General features: G+C 43.4%; 1 protein-coding gene across 2 annotated transcripts in view; it reads left to right on the top strand.

Annotated features, from left to right (window-relative positions):
• The first annotated feature begins 9,624 nt into the window (after positions 1 to 9,624).
• Positions 9,625 to 15,338, top strand: part of LOC146673271 (uncharacterized) — a 17,361-nt gene continuing 11,647 nt past the window's right edge. The window contains exon 1 of one of the 2 annotated variants that reach the window (XM_085401819.1): positions 9,625 to 10,151. The gene's annotated coding sequence lies outside the window, so the exon portion shown is untranslated. The remainder of the gene's footprint in view (positions 10,152 to 15,338) is intronic. The other variant, XM_085401820.1, reaches the window with a different exon arrangement.

Genomic DNA, 15,338 nt, shown 5'->3' with positions numbered 1-15,338 from the left:
TTTATTCATCTGTAACCTGTATTGACACACTAAAGCATACGATTAATATCTTTTTCATTTATTTTCTTAAAACCTCCCTTCGCTTCATTTGGCTAGAGTCTAACTTATCTCTCTGGGTGCTCACTTGTCACCTTATATGGGCATGCAAACTTCCTGTCACCCACACCATTTCCTGTTACACACACACAGCACGCAGCTGCTCAGAGCAGCTCAAGCTGCTTTGCTGTTTCTGCAGGCTAATCAAACTTATTTTACAATCTACAGACCCTCTGTAATTCTACTAACTTTTGATCTAAAATGTAGCATCAATCACACAATGATTTCATAATCCTCTCACACCTTTATTTATCATTCAAAACCTTCTACTCACCGCATTCACACACTTAAACTGTGACTAGAGTTGAGGAATATAACTCAAAACACGCTTTCCTAAGAGTATTTTAGACATGCTTGTCATAATCAGAAAGAGCAAGTAAACAAAAACAAAGAAAAAACGATTGAAACCTCTATTAATTCTCACCGCACACACAAGAAATTGAAAAAATAAAACACACCAGCAACTACTGCTGGAAAGAAGTAATATGTTAGTCTTAAGTATATACAGTGCACTCAATATATTTATATATCTACATCCAACTTCAGTCAATTACTATACATCCACTACGGCAACTCAATACTTTATTTAATAGTCCTCTAATAAACATAAATGGCATTTAAACACACACTCAACAATGTTTGCAGCAGTATTTGTAAAACCAGCTATGGCTTAAACAGTTCACTACTTACTCATTTGCATTTTCACACTCACACACACTCCGTCTAAAAATAGCAGCAGGCAGTCAGTGCATTACTGACTCGACACAGCCTCCTCTCACACCAAATATTTTATATTACACAGACGTCTTATATTTACAACTGCACAGATTTTAGGCCTTTTAACACCTACCGAATTTCGACAAATTTAACATAACGGTCCAACCGATAAACTCCCTGAGTTTTTTGCGACCAATTAACCAGTCTCGGTCCCGGACCGTGGCCCGATTCCTATTTCCTAAATAAATTTATAAGCGTTAACCAACCCAAACTTTGCCTGAAGCTCTATTTTTGGCATTACACAGCCAAGGCTTTCCCCGAAGTTTTAAGTTAAGGTTTCACGCCCGAAACCCGGTTTCTACTGTCCAAACACTGCACCCCGTCGTCCCGGACGACAAACTGGTAAATACCAGTGGCTATTTTGAACCAAGGTCCCAAGTCATTGGCAGGTGCCACCTGGGATAACCTCACGCCGGAGGACCCTTTCCCACGTCTGGAAAAGGGAGGGGGTTCCCACCCCTGAACTTGGTGCAGTCCTAGGAGCCCCGCTCCCGTCCTAAAAACTTTAATTACTTTGAAAACACCCCATAAAATCACACCAGCAATTCTATTGATGTCCAAGCCCGGCTTTATATTCAATTGAGACTTTACTGTCACAAACACTTCACCAATTACCTATTAAACTAAATTCACTCAGCAGTCCAACTGCTTTACACGGTCCAACCGTATTAAATCCTTTTAGCGGTCCAACCGCATTCAATCATTTCCAGCAGTCCAACTGCTTTAAATCCTCAGTACTGTCATAAGATTCTCATCAAAATCAAAGCAGACATTTACCGGCAACTTTTACTGAATAGACATTTAATTTTATCATCCAATTCAGCACACTTCGGATAGAATCAACAGGCCTGTGCCTACCTCTTTTTAAAGGCGCCTGTCCCCTCAGTTTGGTTGCCGGGTCACGCCTGCCTGTCTGACCACAACGGACCACCGAATTTCACCGTCTACACCTCCCTCCTCAAGCACCGGACGAAGCCCCCAAATGTTAAGGTTCAGATATTGAGGAAGGAGAGTACAAACAACCATGGTCCAGAAGATCTTGGTCAAACAATGATTTTAATGAATACACACGTGTGGGAAGAACAACTCTGTACGCAGACAGCAATTGATCTTCGACTTAATCAAAGCATACACAGATTTTTATAGCATCAGGGTTTGATTTAATGACGCCCCTTCATACGTCCCAGACAGGATATATACATACGTCAAATCAAAACCACAATGACTTTTAACACAGTTCGAAAGAACATCGTCTTCTATTTTCATGGCCGGTACTTCCTGTCTACCTTTCAGTTCTTGTCTTGAAGTGAATTGTTCCTCTTTCTTGCCGAGACAACAAGGAACGGTTCCTCGTTTACAGAGACACTTTCACAGTTACAACCAGACATGACTAACCTCTTTCCTATAAATAAATCTAACTCATGTGTGTGTGTGGGTGTATGTCACAACCTCACTCAGCCTCTATGTCACCTCTCACTTACTGTCTTGTCCTTAAATGCTCTTTCTCAATTCACCTGTTGCACTTCTGACCTTTCACCAGAACAGAGGCTCATCCTTATGTGTAACAACCTAACTGAGACTATGTATATGTCATCTACTAAATAAATGTTTTAATCAAGAACCTCTACTAAGAGCTTAATAAAAGAATATAAAAGTATAACAGACAATTTGAATAACCTAGTAATTCAAATAGCCTCGTCTAACCTGGTTCTCAGAATACTTAGACTCTGCTTTCACTTCTGCTTTCTCTTCTGCAAACTCTCTGCAACTTCCTGTCAGCCTGCTGCACTTAGTCTTTCTAAAAGACACACACTGTTTAAACCTCTGAATACAATATCAATGCTGCAGATTCTATTATTAATGCAATAGTAATGATGATGATTATTTAACAATAGCAGTAAAATAATTTCCCTGCTCCACACTCCCTCTCTCGACCTCTGGAACACCAGAGGTCGCAATACATTGTGTGCTGGCTCAGCAAATCAGACAACCTCATGTCATCTAATTGGTCCAGTAATAAACACCAGCTCCCATTCGAGAACACTCCATGTGTAAGCTTAGGTTTTCTCGGTCCCTCTCTTGTCTCGGGCCTCCAGGATCCTCACCCCCTGTGGTCACCGAGATCTTCTGCAAAGGAAACAAAACACCTTTTCCTGCATCTGCAGTCTGGTGTTGCCTACATCTTCCTATTCAGAAGGCAGAATTTCCGAGTTCTGAGTACAATCAAAGCACCACGACGTCAGTTTTTGTGTTGGATGTAAAAGGCGCACATGACGCTGTGACGTAGGCTAGAATCATGGCAGCAGTCAATGACGGTCCAGGCGTGGGATTTCTCTCGTGGAAATATGCACATTATCTTTTCCTGTCTATTGGTGGGTGGCACAGTGCACTTGTGGCAAGTAAGCAAGCTAGAAGACTGGCAAAGTTATGGAAGAAACACATTAACAAGAGAATTCTGAGTAAAACCAAAGTTACTTTCCCTAGTAGCTAGTTACTTTGAAAGTAACGAGTAACTTGAAGTAACTGAGTTACTTTTGAGAGAAGTAACTAGTAATGTAACTAAGTTACTATTTTAAAGTAACTTACCCAACACTGGCTGTACCAGGGTGGCTGTAGCTCAAGTGGCAGAGCAGGTCAGCCACTAATCAGTCGGTGGTTCGATCCCAGGCTGCATGCCAAATATCCTTGGGCAAGATACTAACCCCATGTTTACCTACTGGTGGTGGTCAGAGGGCCCGGTGGCGCCTGTGTCCGGCAGCCTCGCCTCTGTCAGTGCGCCCCAGGGCAGCTGTGGCTACAATGTAGCTTGCTATCGCCAGTGTGTGAATGTGTGTGTGAATGGGTGAATGACTGAATGTAGTGTAAAGCGCTTTGGGGTCCTATGGACTAGAAAAGCGCTATACAAATGCAGGCCATTTACCAAATCAAATCAAATCAAATCACTTTTATAGTCACATCACATGTGCAGGTACATTGGTACAGCACATGTGAGTGAAATTCTTGTGTGCGAGCTTCACAAGCAACAGAGGTGTGCAAAATACAATAATGTAAACAGCAAAATACAAGAATGGCTACATCTGAAACTAATAAATATATGTACAATATATAATAGTATATGCATTTCTGGATGTGTATACTAAATATTTTCCTGTGTGTGTGTGTGTGTGTGTGTGTGTGTGTGTGTGTGTGTGTGTGTGTGTGTGTGTGTGTGTGTGTGTGTGTGTGTACACATATTTTACAAATTAAATAGAGTAAACAATAATAAATATATATAAAATATACAGAGTTGAGACATGTGCAAAACAGTGGCATTACTGTACGGTATGTAGTGCATAATGTTGAAGTTCCAGTAGTGAAGGTGAGGTGTCTATGACGTGTTCAGCAGTCTGATGGCCTGATGGAAGAAGCTGTCTCTCAGTCTGGTACGGGACCGGATGCTGCAGAACCTCCTTCCTGATGGAAGTAGTCTGAACAGTTTATGGCTGGGTTGACTGGAATCCTTGATGATCCTCCCCGCTTTCCTCAGGCACCACTTCCTGTAGATGTCTTGGAGGGAGGGAAGCTCACCTCCAATTATCCGTTCAGAGCACCGCACTACTCGCTGGAGAGCTTTGCAGTTGTAGGCGGTGCTGTTGCCCAGTGTACCTGCACATGTGATGTGACAATAAAAGTGAATTGTTCACGTGAATTGTTCAAGTTCACTGCTGTAATAACTAATAATGATTAATATAATAACTATAATATTGGCAATATTATATTTACACTGACTTTAGTCTCATGAACAACATAATTTTTATTTACTAGCTAATCTTAAAATGACTGTTCAGTACAGAAATGAAGCCCAACAATCATGTTTTACAGTCATGTGGTCTCAGCCTCAGATACTTATTAAATCACACAAAGCTCGTGTAGAAACAAACGAACAAATGAACAAAATATGTTCTCCTTCATTTCTCTCAAACAAAGCTGTATGTGTAGCATGTTGACCTATGTTTGTATCAGCCACTAGATGGCACTGTGTCGCTGCAATGTGTGTAATTCACTGGCGAGCAAGAAGCTTCAGGGCAAGGAAAAAAGAATGAGAAATAAAGTGGAAGCGGAGCAGAGATCAGTGTGTGCGTGCAGTTAATAAGAAGCTCGGTATACATACAAAAACAACACATGGTGTCAGAGTAGCGGATTCTACGCAATCCCTCGCCGTCGGACAGCGCAGACATGGAGGCTTACGGCATTCCCACACCGCGTATGGATTGGGACTCCAGCAACCTGCCCGAGGCATGGCGGCGTTTCAAGCAGCACGCCGAGCTAATGTTCGCTGGTCCTCTTCGGGGGAAGGAGGAGGCAGACAAATGCAGCTACCTTCTTCTATGGGTCGGTGAGAAAGGACGGGACGTCTACAACACGTGGACGCTCACCGCAGACGACTCCCGAAAGCTTCAGACGTACTACGATAAGTACACTGATTACATCATACCGAAAGCTAACCCAATCTACGCCCGATATAAGTTTCATGAAAAGATGCAGGGTGAAAATGAGACATTTGAACAGTTTATTACGGAACTGAAACTACTTGCTAAAGACTGTGGGTACCCAAATACAGATGAAATGGTCAGGGATCGCATTGTATTTGCCACTAACTCGCCACACGTCCGAGAAAAGCTACTCAGCCAAGGCGCAGAGCTCACACTAGAGAAAGCTATAGATATAGCACGATCACACGAGCTAGCAAAGCAACAGCTAAAAACTATGGGTCACTCCAGGGGCCAAGAAACTGTGCACGCCATCGGCAGGAAATCGCACAGACAAGAATATCAAACAAGAAGCGTGAGACCAAAAGAACACGCTAATGCAACACTAAAAACGTGCAGCTATTGTGCCGGACAACACAGTAATAAAGACATCTGCCCAGCAAAAGGGAAGCAATGTGCAAAATGCAAGAAAATGAACCATTTTGCAAGAGCATGCAGATCAAGACTCCCTTCGCAGACAAAAGCCCACCTCAAATCAGTACACACTGTGAGAGAGAACATAGAAATGTCAACTATGGACACAGATGAGGACCAAGACTGTTTCTACATTGATAGCATCACCATAGAAAATGAAGGAAGAAAGGATGAGCAAGCATATGCAGACATGCAGCTTGGTTCCCCCCCACAGACAGTGAGGTTTAAAGTTGACACTGGGGCGCAAGCAAACACAATTCCAGCTAACATGTTCCAGACACTCTTCCCACACGTGACACTGAAGCCTGTCACACACAAGCTCACAGATTATGGGGGACACTCACTCAGCGTGGAAGGAAAATGCCAGTTAAAATGCAAACACAAAGACAAGACCTGCACGTTGGAATTCCATGTTGTTAACACAAGCGCCCCACCTGTATTAGCAATGAAAGCTTGCCGTGACCTTTACCTGGTAAGGATTGTGATGGCAGTGACGGAGGAAAGAGGCAAGACAACCAACAGTTCACAGGCAATACTAGACGAATATGCAGACGTATTCAAAGGGATAGGAGAATTTTCTGGTGAATGCAGTTTCCATGTAAATCCAGACGTTGCACCCACAGTCAGCCCACCTCGTCGGATTCCCATTGCTCTGCGAGCCCGACTCAAAGACGAGCTCGACAACATGGAAAGGAACCAAATCATATGCAAGGTCACAGATCCTACGGACTGGGTGAATGCACTTGTTGTCGTGGAAAAACCCAAGACAGGCAGACTCAGAGTATGTCTGGACCCCAGACCCCTCAACAAGGCTATACAAAGACCCCATTACCCTCTACCCACCTTAGAGGATGTCACCACAAAACTTGCTGGGGCCAAGTATTTCAGTGTTTTGGACGCCAGATCAGGCTACTGGGCCATTAAGCTAAGCCACGAATCATCTCTGTTAACCACATTTAATACTGTGTTTGGCAGGTACCGCTTCCTCAGGTTGCCATTCGGCATAATCTCAGCTCAGGATGAGTTCCAGCGACGCGTGGACGAGACCTACGAGGGCCTGAGGGGCGTGGCAGCCATTGTGGACGACGTACTGGTCTTCGGAGAAACCAAACAGGAGCATGACGACAACCTGAGGGCCATGCTGCAGCGCAGCAGAGAGAGAGGTGTAAAACTGAACCCTGACAAGTGCACCATCTGCGTCAAAGAGGTCAGTTACTTCGGTCACACATTGTCACACGAAGGGCTGAAACCAGATCCACAAAAAGTAAAAGCAGTCCAAGACATGGCGCCCCCACAGAACAGGGCGGAATTGGAAACAGTGCTGGGGATGGTTAATTATCTAGCAAGATTTGCCCCACACCTGTCAGAGATAAATGCTCCGCTCCGCCAGCTGTTAAAGCAGGACAGTGAGTTTGTATGGGACAAGAACCATGACAGAGCCTTTCAACGAATGAAGGAGCTGATCACTAAAGAACCAGGCCCAGTTCTCTCCTTCTTCGACCCCAAGAAAGCGCTACGACTCCAGGTCGATGCATCCAAAAGTGGCCTCGGTGCTGTGATGCTGCAGGACGGCAAGCCAGTTGCCTACGCATCCAAGTCACTTAACAGCACTGAGCAGAACTATGCCCAAATAGAAAAAGAGCTGTATGCTGTTCTCTTTGGTTGCAAGCGGTTCCACGAGTACATGTACGGTCGACATGTGACCATTGAGTCGGACCACAAGCCACTCGAGTCCATACTCAAAAAACCACTAGCATCAGCACCACCACGGCTACAGAGGATGATAATACAGCTGCAAAAGTACGACATCAGCATCATCCACAAGCCAGGGAAAGACATCCCGGTAGCCGACACGCTCTCCCGGAAATCCATAGAGTTTCACGACAAATCACTATGTGACGGGATGGATGCGCAGATCCACTCAGTCCTCAGCAACATGCCTGTCAGTGATCAGAGACTCTCAGAGATAAGAAACGAAACAGCCCAAGATCCTCAGCTCAACAGCCTGAGACGGACCACATTGAGTGGATGGCCAGATAAAAGGTCTCAATGCCCGCCTGACATTCAGGAGTTTTGGAACCACAGGGATGAGATCTCACTGATAGACGGGATCATGTTTAAAGGAGAGAAAATGATCATCCCAAAAAGGCTCAGAAAGGACATGATAGATCGGATTCATTCCAGCCATATGGGTATAGAAAAGAGCAAAAACAGAGCCAGAGACCTTCTGTTTTGGCCAGGCATGGGAAAGCAGATTGAGGAAGCAGTCGGAGCCTGCAGCACATGCCAGGAGAGACAAGCTGCTAACCCCAAGGAACCCCTGTTGTCACATGCAATACCAGAACGACCGTGGCAGGTCATAGCCACCGATCTGTTCACTTGGAACTCGGAAGACTACATCATCATGGTAGATTACTACAGTAGATTCTTCGAGTTGGAAAGACTGCGCAGCTGCACTGCAGAAGCAGTGATCCACAAACTAAAGTCAGCCATGGCTAGGCATGGTATTCCAGAGTCGGTGATTAGTGATAACGGTCCGTGCTATGCTTCCAGTAAGTTTCAACAGTTCGCAAAGTCATGGAGTTTCACCCACACCACTACTAGTCCCCATTACCCACAGAGCAATGGTCTAGCCGAGAAAACAGTCCAGACAGCAAAGAAACTTCTGGACAAGGCCAAAGCGGAACATAAGGATCCCTACTTGAGCCTATTAGAATACCGGAACACCCCTGTGGACAACTTAAAGTCGCCTGCACAACTACTCATGAGCCGGAGACTTCGCTCCATCCTCCCTGCAACACCAAAACAGCTGGCACCCCAAGTAGTTTGCCAGCAAACAGTGCGTGAGAGGAGAGAGGTCTGCCAGCAGCGCCAGCAGACTTATTTCAACAAAGCCGCCCGACCTCTGCCTCAACTATGTCCTGGCACACCGGTCCAGTTCCGGCAACAAGACGGTTCCTGGAAGCCAGCTGTGGTCACAAGTTGTGCCGACACGTCCAGAAGCTACAACATAACCACAGATACAGGACAAGTTTACCGGCGTAACCGCCGACACCTCCGCAGAAGCAGGAACAGCGTAGGAGGTGAGGAGTTCATTCAACCAACAGGCATCAGCGATGACAGCCCTGTGGTATCTCAACCCCCGCCTGTGGAGCCCCCTGGTGAAGACATTACAACACCTGGATACACGACTCGATATGGGCGTGTTACCAAACCAAGACAGGTCTTGGACCTGTAATATTGTAAAGGGTGCAGGCGGATCGCTGCCCTAAAAAAAACAAACAAACAAAAAAAAAAAACAAACAAAACAAAAGCTGTTTACATGTTTGTTGTTCCAATGATGTCACCAAATGCATCTGTTTATTATGTTTGTGATATAGCCAGTATTGAGTCGAATGCTATGTTATCAATGGATGTGCTCAGGATGTTATTCCTGTAATTTCAGTTGCCTTAGAAATTTTACAAGCCTGAGTTGTGTTTTTTTTTAAGAAGGGAGATGTAGCATGTTGACCTATGTTTGTATCAGCCACTAGATGGCACTGTGTCGCTGCAATGTGTGTAATTCACTGGCGAGCAAGAAGCTTCAGGGCAAGGAAAAAAGAATGAGAAATAAAGTGGAAGCGGAGCAGAGATCAGTGTGTGCGTGCAGTTAATAAGAAGCTCGGTATACATACAAAAACAACACAGTATGAAACGTTTCCAGCGGTTAGTATCATGGTTGCTAGGCAACCTGGGCAGCGCGACGGAGCTCGACCGGCATTTCACAAGCCTCGCACTTCCGGCCTTAGCGGTCTTTGAGTACGCGGCCCTTGTGGACCGTTAAGGCTGCGTACTTTAAGGCTGCAGAACCTGAATTGGGATACAGCCTAAGGCTGTTCCAATTCTCAGCACCGGTCCTCTCTTTCCCTGAGTCCTTAGCAAATCTCCTTCCCACGATGACGTTTCCATCGAGGGCAAGAAAAAGAGCTTAGGAAAAGGAGATAGGCGCTACTTTTGAAATAACACCCCACGTGGTTACGTTGGTCTGCTTAGTCACGTGACCGCACAGCAACAAATCACAGCAGAGCCGGAAAAGGAGGCGGAGCAAAGTGTGTGTGCAGGAGAGGAGTCGAGCAGAGAGCTGCTTTTTCATGAAACGGGAGTAAAGTAGTAAACTTACAGGAACATATACCACTGCCAACGTTGGGATTAATTTCTGCATCGATCTGCACACCCTTGTCTCCTGGATCGTAGCCGAGATCAGCGTGAACCACGTGGGTCTCTGCTCCCTCATCTGTTTCTTAAGACTTCCAGCTTCATCACGGAGTTTCTCTCGGTTTGTGGGCTCATATAAAGGTAAGCACCGAGCCAACTTTAATGTGGGTTCAGTTTATGTTGTTGCTGTTAAGAATAATAGATTGCTTGGTATACACTGGAGTTAGACAGACTGTAGAGTTTGTGATTGTCTGCAACATTATAATCTGGCGGTTGCTATGGGGTAAGAATACATACAGAAAAATAGTCTTTGAATATGAACAAAGGGTGCAGGGCAGGAGAAGAGCCAACCCTTAGGACAGGAAGCCACAGGTACAAGCGTGGGGGAGGGCAATCAGCCTTTAGAATCCGGTTGTTCAGTCTGACGTCACTAGCAGTGTCTGACTGCGGTCAAGTGAGCCCTCACTTACGAAGTCGCAGTCAAGCTAGCCGCCCCGCCAGCCGCACCTAAAATGTTGTTGCACTACTCTTACGCATATTACGGTATAGGTGCCGACTGGCTTAGAAACGCAGTGTTTTCTGTCCTGACACTATTTTACTTCACAATCCACTCCCAGTTTTGGTTAATCTCCACTTTCCCCCCTGTGATCCACAGCCCAAATTACTGTATGATTCAGAGAAAATTAACAATAAAATTTACCCAATTTACTCAACTATACTTTTAATGTCCTCATCTTTGAGCTCAGATTACAGGAAAACTGAAAGAGGTGACGCAGATATCTCACTGGATTCTGACTCTGGGTGACCCCCACTCTGCATGCTGTGATCCACAGCCAAAGTTACTGTACAGTTTTTGAGAAAATTGATAGTAAAATCTTCCCATTTTGCTTTACTGTACTCTACATATTGACATCTTTGATCTCCGATTACAGGAAAACTGTAAGAGGTGACGCAGATATTTCACTGGATTATGAATCTAGGCCATCTCCAGTCTTCACCCTGTGATCCACAGCCAAAATTACTGTACGGATTTTGAGAAAATTGATAGTAAACTTTGCACAATTTACTCTACTGTACTCTATATATTCTCATCTTTGAGCTTAGATTACAGGAAAACTGTAAGAGGTGACGCAGATATCTCACTGGATTATGACTCTGGGTGACCCCCACTCTGCACCCTGTGATCCACAGCAAAAATTACTGTACAGTTTTTGAGAAAATTCATGGTAAAATCTTCCCATTTTGCTTTACTGTACTCTACATATTGACATCTTTGAGCTCCGATTACAGGAAAACTATAAGAGGTGACGCAGATATTTCACTGGATTCTGAATCTAGGCTGTCGCCACTCTGCACCCTGTCATCCACAGCCAAAATTACTGTACAGTTTTTGAGAAAATTGATAGTAAAATCTTCCCATTTTGCTTTACTGTACTCTACATATTGACATCTTTGAGCTCCGATTACAGGAAAACTGTAAGAGGTGACGCAGATATTTCACTGGATTCTGACTCTAGGCTGTCGCCACTCTTCACCCTGTGATCCACAGCCAAAATTACTGTACGGTTTTTGAGAAAATTGATAGTAAACTTTGCACAATTTACTCTACTGTACTCTATATATTCTCATCTTTGAGCTCAGATTACAGGAAAACTATAAGAGGTGACACAGATATCTCACTGGATTATGACTCTGGGTGACCCCCACTCTTCACCCTGTTATCCACAGCCCAAATTACTGTACGGATTTTTAGAAAATTGATAGTAAACTTTGCACAATTTACTGTACTATACTCTATATATTCTCATCTTTGAGCTCAGATTACAGGAAAACTGTAAGAGGTGACGCAGATATTTCACTGGATTATGAATCTAGGCTGTCGCCACTCTGCACCCTGTCATCCACAGCCAAAATTACTGTACGGTTTTTGAGAAAATTGATAGTAAACTGCACAATTTACTGTACTGTACTTTATATATTGACATCTTTGAGCTCAGATTACAGGAAAACTGTAAGAGGTGACGCAGATATCTCACTGGATTATGACTCTAGGCTGTCGCCACTCTTCACCCTGTGATCCACAGAAAAAATTACTGTACGGTTTTTGAGAAAATTGATAGTAAACTTTGCACAATTTACTCTACTGTACTTTTAATATTCTCATCTTTGACCTCAGATTACAGGAAAACTATAAGAGGTGACGCAGATATCTCACTGGATTATGACTCTGGGTGACCCCCACTCTGCACCCTGTGATCCACAGCCAAAATTACTGTACGGATTTCTGATAAAATTAAATCCTATTCCATTACCAAACAAAATTAGTTCATTGAAGTATTTGCTTAACTACAAGAAATGTCTTTCCACACACAATTTAAATTTTTCAAAATGTCATTCACACACCACCTCAAGTATCAACTTCAGTTTTAGACATTATTTATTCAGTGCTTAATCACAACAATAGTCAACTTAAGGCACTTACATAATAAGTTAAACCTTACAATAATACATACAGAGAAAAACCCAACAATCATATGACCCCCTATGAGCAACAGTGGGAAGGAACAACTCCCTTTTAACAGCAAGAAACCTCCGGCAGAACCAGGCTCAGGGAGGGGCGGCCATCTGCCTCAACCGGTCAGGGTGAGAAATTACATTTCTCAGATTACTGATTTCTCATATTACTACTACACAGTTTAGATACACTCAACAAAAATATAAACGCAACACCTTTGTTACTGCTCCCATTCCCCATGGGATGGACGTAGAGACCGAAAATTCATTCCAGATACACAATATAACCATCCCTCCCAAACAGTGGTCACAAATCAGTCCAAATGTGTGATAGTGGGCACATCTGCCATATTGAGATAATCCATCCCACCTCACAGGTGTGCCACATCAGGATACTGATCTGACATCATGAGTAGTGCACAGGTGTACCTCAATATGGCAGATGTGCCCACTACCACACATTTGGACTGATTTGTGACCACTGTTTGGGAGGGATGGTTATATTGTGTATCTGGAATGAATTTTCGGTCTCTACGTCCATCCCATGGGGAATGGGAGCAGTAACAAAGGTGTTGCGTTTATATTTTTGTTGAGTGTATCTAAACTGTGTAGTAGTAATATGAGAAATCAGTAATCTGAGAAATGTAATTTCTCACCCTGACCGGTTGAGGCAGATGGCCGCCCCTCCCTGAGCCTGGTTCTGCCGGAGGTTTCTTGCTGTTAAAAGGGAGTTGTTCCTTCCCACTGTTGCTCATAGGGGGTCATATGATTGTTGGGTTTTTCTCTGTATGTATTATTGTAAGGTTTAACTTATTATGTAAGTGCCTTAAGTTGACTATTGTTGTGATTAAGCACTGAATAAATAATGTCTAAAACTGAAGTTGATACTTGAGGTGGTGTGTGAATGACATTTTGAAAAATTTAAATTGTGTGTGGAAAGACATTTCTTGTAGTTAAGCAAATACTTCAATGAACTAATTTTGTTTGGTAATGGAATAGGATTTAATTTTATCAGAAATCCGTACAGTAATTTTGGCTGTGGATCACAGGGTGCAGAGTGGGGGTCACCCAGAGTCATAATCCAGTGAGATATCTGCGTCACCTCTTATAGTTTTCCTGTAATCTGAGGTCAAAGATGAGAATATTAAAAGTACAGTAGAGTAAATTGTGCAAAGTTTACTATCAATTTTCTCAAAAACCGTACAGTAATTTTTTCTGTGGATCACAGGGTGAAGAGTGGCGACAGCCTAGAGTCATAATCCAGTGAGATATCTGCGTCACCTCTTACAGTTTTCCTGTAATCTGAGCTCAAAGATGTCAATATATAAAGTACAGTACAGTAAATTGTGCAGTTTACTATCAATTTTCTCAAAAACCGTACAGTAATTTTGGCTGTGGATCACAGGGTGCAGAGTGGAGACAGCCTAGAGTCAGAATCCAGTGAAATATCTGTGTCACCTCTTATAGTTTTCCTGTAATCTGAGCTCAAAGATGTCAATATGTAGAGTACAGTAAAGCAAAATGGGAAGATTTTACTATCAATTTTCTCAAAAACCGTACAGTAATTTTGGCTGTGGATGACAGGGTGCAGAGTGGCGACAGCCTAGATTCATAATCCAGTGAAATATCTGCGTCACCTCTTACAGTTTTCCTGTAATCTGAGCTCAAAGATGAGAATATATAGAGTATAGTACAGTAAATTGTGCAAAGTTTACTATCAATTTTCTAAAAATCCGTACAGTAATTTGGGCTGTGGATAACAGGGTGAAGAGTGGGGGTCACCCAGAGTCATAATCCAGTGAGATATCTGTGTCACCTCTTATAGTTTTCCTGTAATCTGAGCTCAAAGATGAGAATATATAGAGTACAGTAGAGTAAATTGTGCAAAGTTTACTATCAATTTTCTCAAAAACCGTACAGTAATTTTGGCTGTGGATCACAGGGTGCAGAGTGGGGGTCCCCCAGAGTCATAATCCAGTGAAATATCTGTGTCACCTCTTACAGTTTTCCTGTAATCAGAGCTCAAAGATGTCAATATGTGGAGTACAGTAAAGCATAATGGGAAGATTTTGCTATGAATTTTCTCAAAATCCATACAGTAATTTTGGCTGTGGATCACAGGGTGAAGAGTGGCGACAGCCTAGAGTCAGAATCCAGTGAAATATCTGCGTCACCTCTTACAATTTTCCTGTAATCGGAGCTCAAAGATGTTAATATGTGGAGTACAGTAAAGCACAATGGGAAGATTTTGCTATGAATTTTCTCAAAATCCGTACAGTAATTTTGGCTGTGGATCACAGGGTGCAGAGTGGGGGTCACCCAGAGTCATAATCCAGTGAAATATCTGCGTCACCTCTTACAGTTTTCCTGTAATCTGAGGTCAAAGATGAGGACATTAAAAGTATAGTTGAGTAAATTGGGTAAATTTTATTGTTAATTTTCTCTGAATCATACAGTAATTTGGGCTGTGGATCACAGGGGGGAAAGTGGAGATACACTAAAAATGGGAGTGGATTGTGAAGTAAAATAGTGTCAGGACACAAAACACTGCGTTTCTAAGCCGGTTTTCACCCATACCGTAATATACGTAAGAGTAGTGCAACCACATTTTCGGTGCGGCTGGCGGGGCGGCTAGCTTGACTGCGACTTCGTAAGTGAGGGCTCACTTGACCGCAGTCGTGTACTGGGTCTAAACTCTGCTGCAGGTCCATATATCAAACGATCACTATGGCATTACAGAGAGTTGAAAAACTGTCTAAAGTCTTTCATCTTTAATAAAATGATCAGCGTTCTGCTCTACCAGGTGTAACAATT

The sequence above is a fragment of the Rhamphochromis longiceps genome, linkage group LG3 (genome assembly GCF_057381845.1).
Source record: "Rhamphochromis longiceps isolate RC_006_pf linkage group LG3, R_longiceps_female_GT1.1, whole genome shotgun sequence".
In the NCBI taxonomy this organism is placed as follows: Eukaryota; Metazoa; Chordata; class Actinopteri; order Cichliformes; family Cichlidae; genus Rhamphochromis; species Rhamphochromis longiceps.
The sequence above is the reverse complement of the archived record's forward strand: the minus strand, read 5'-3'. Positions and strand labels throughout refer to the sequence as shown.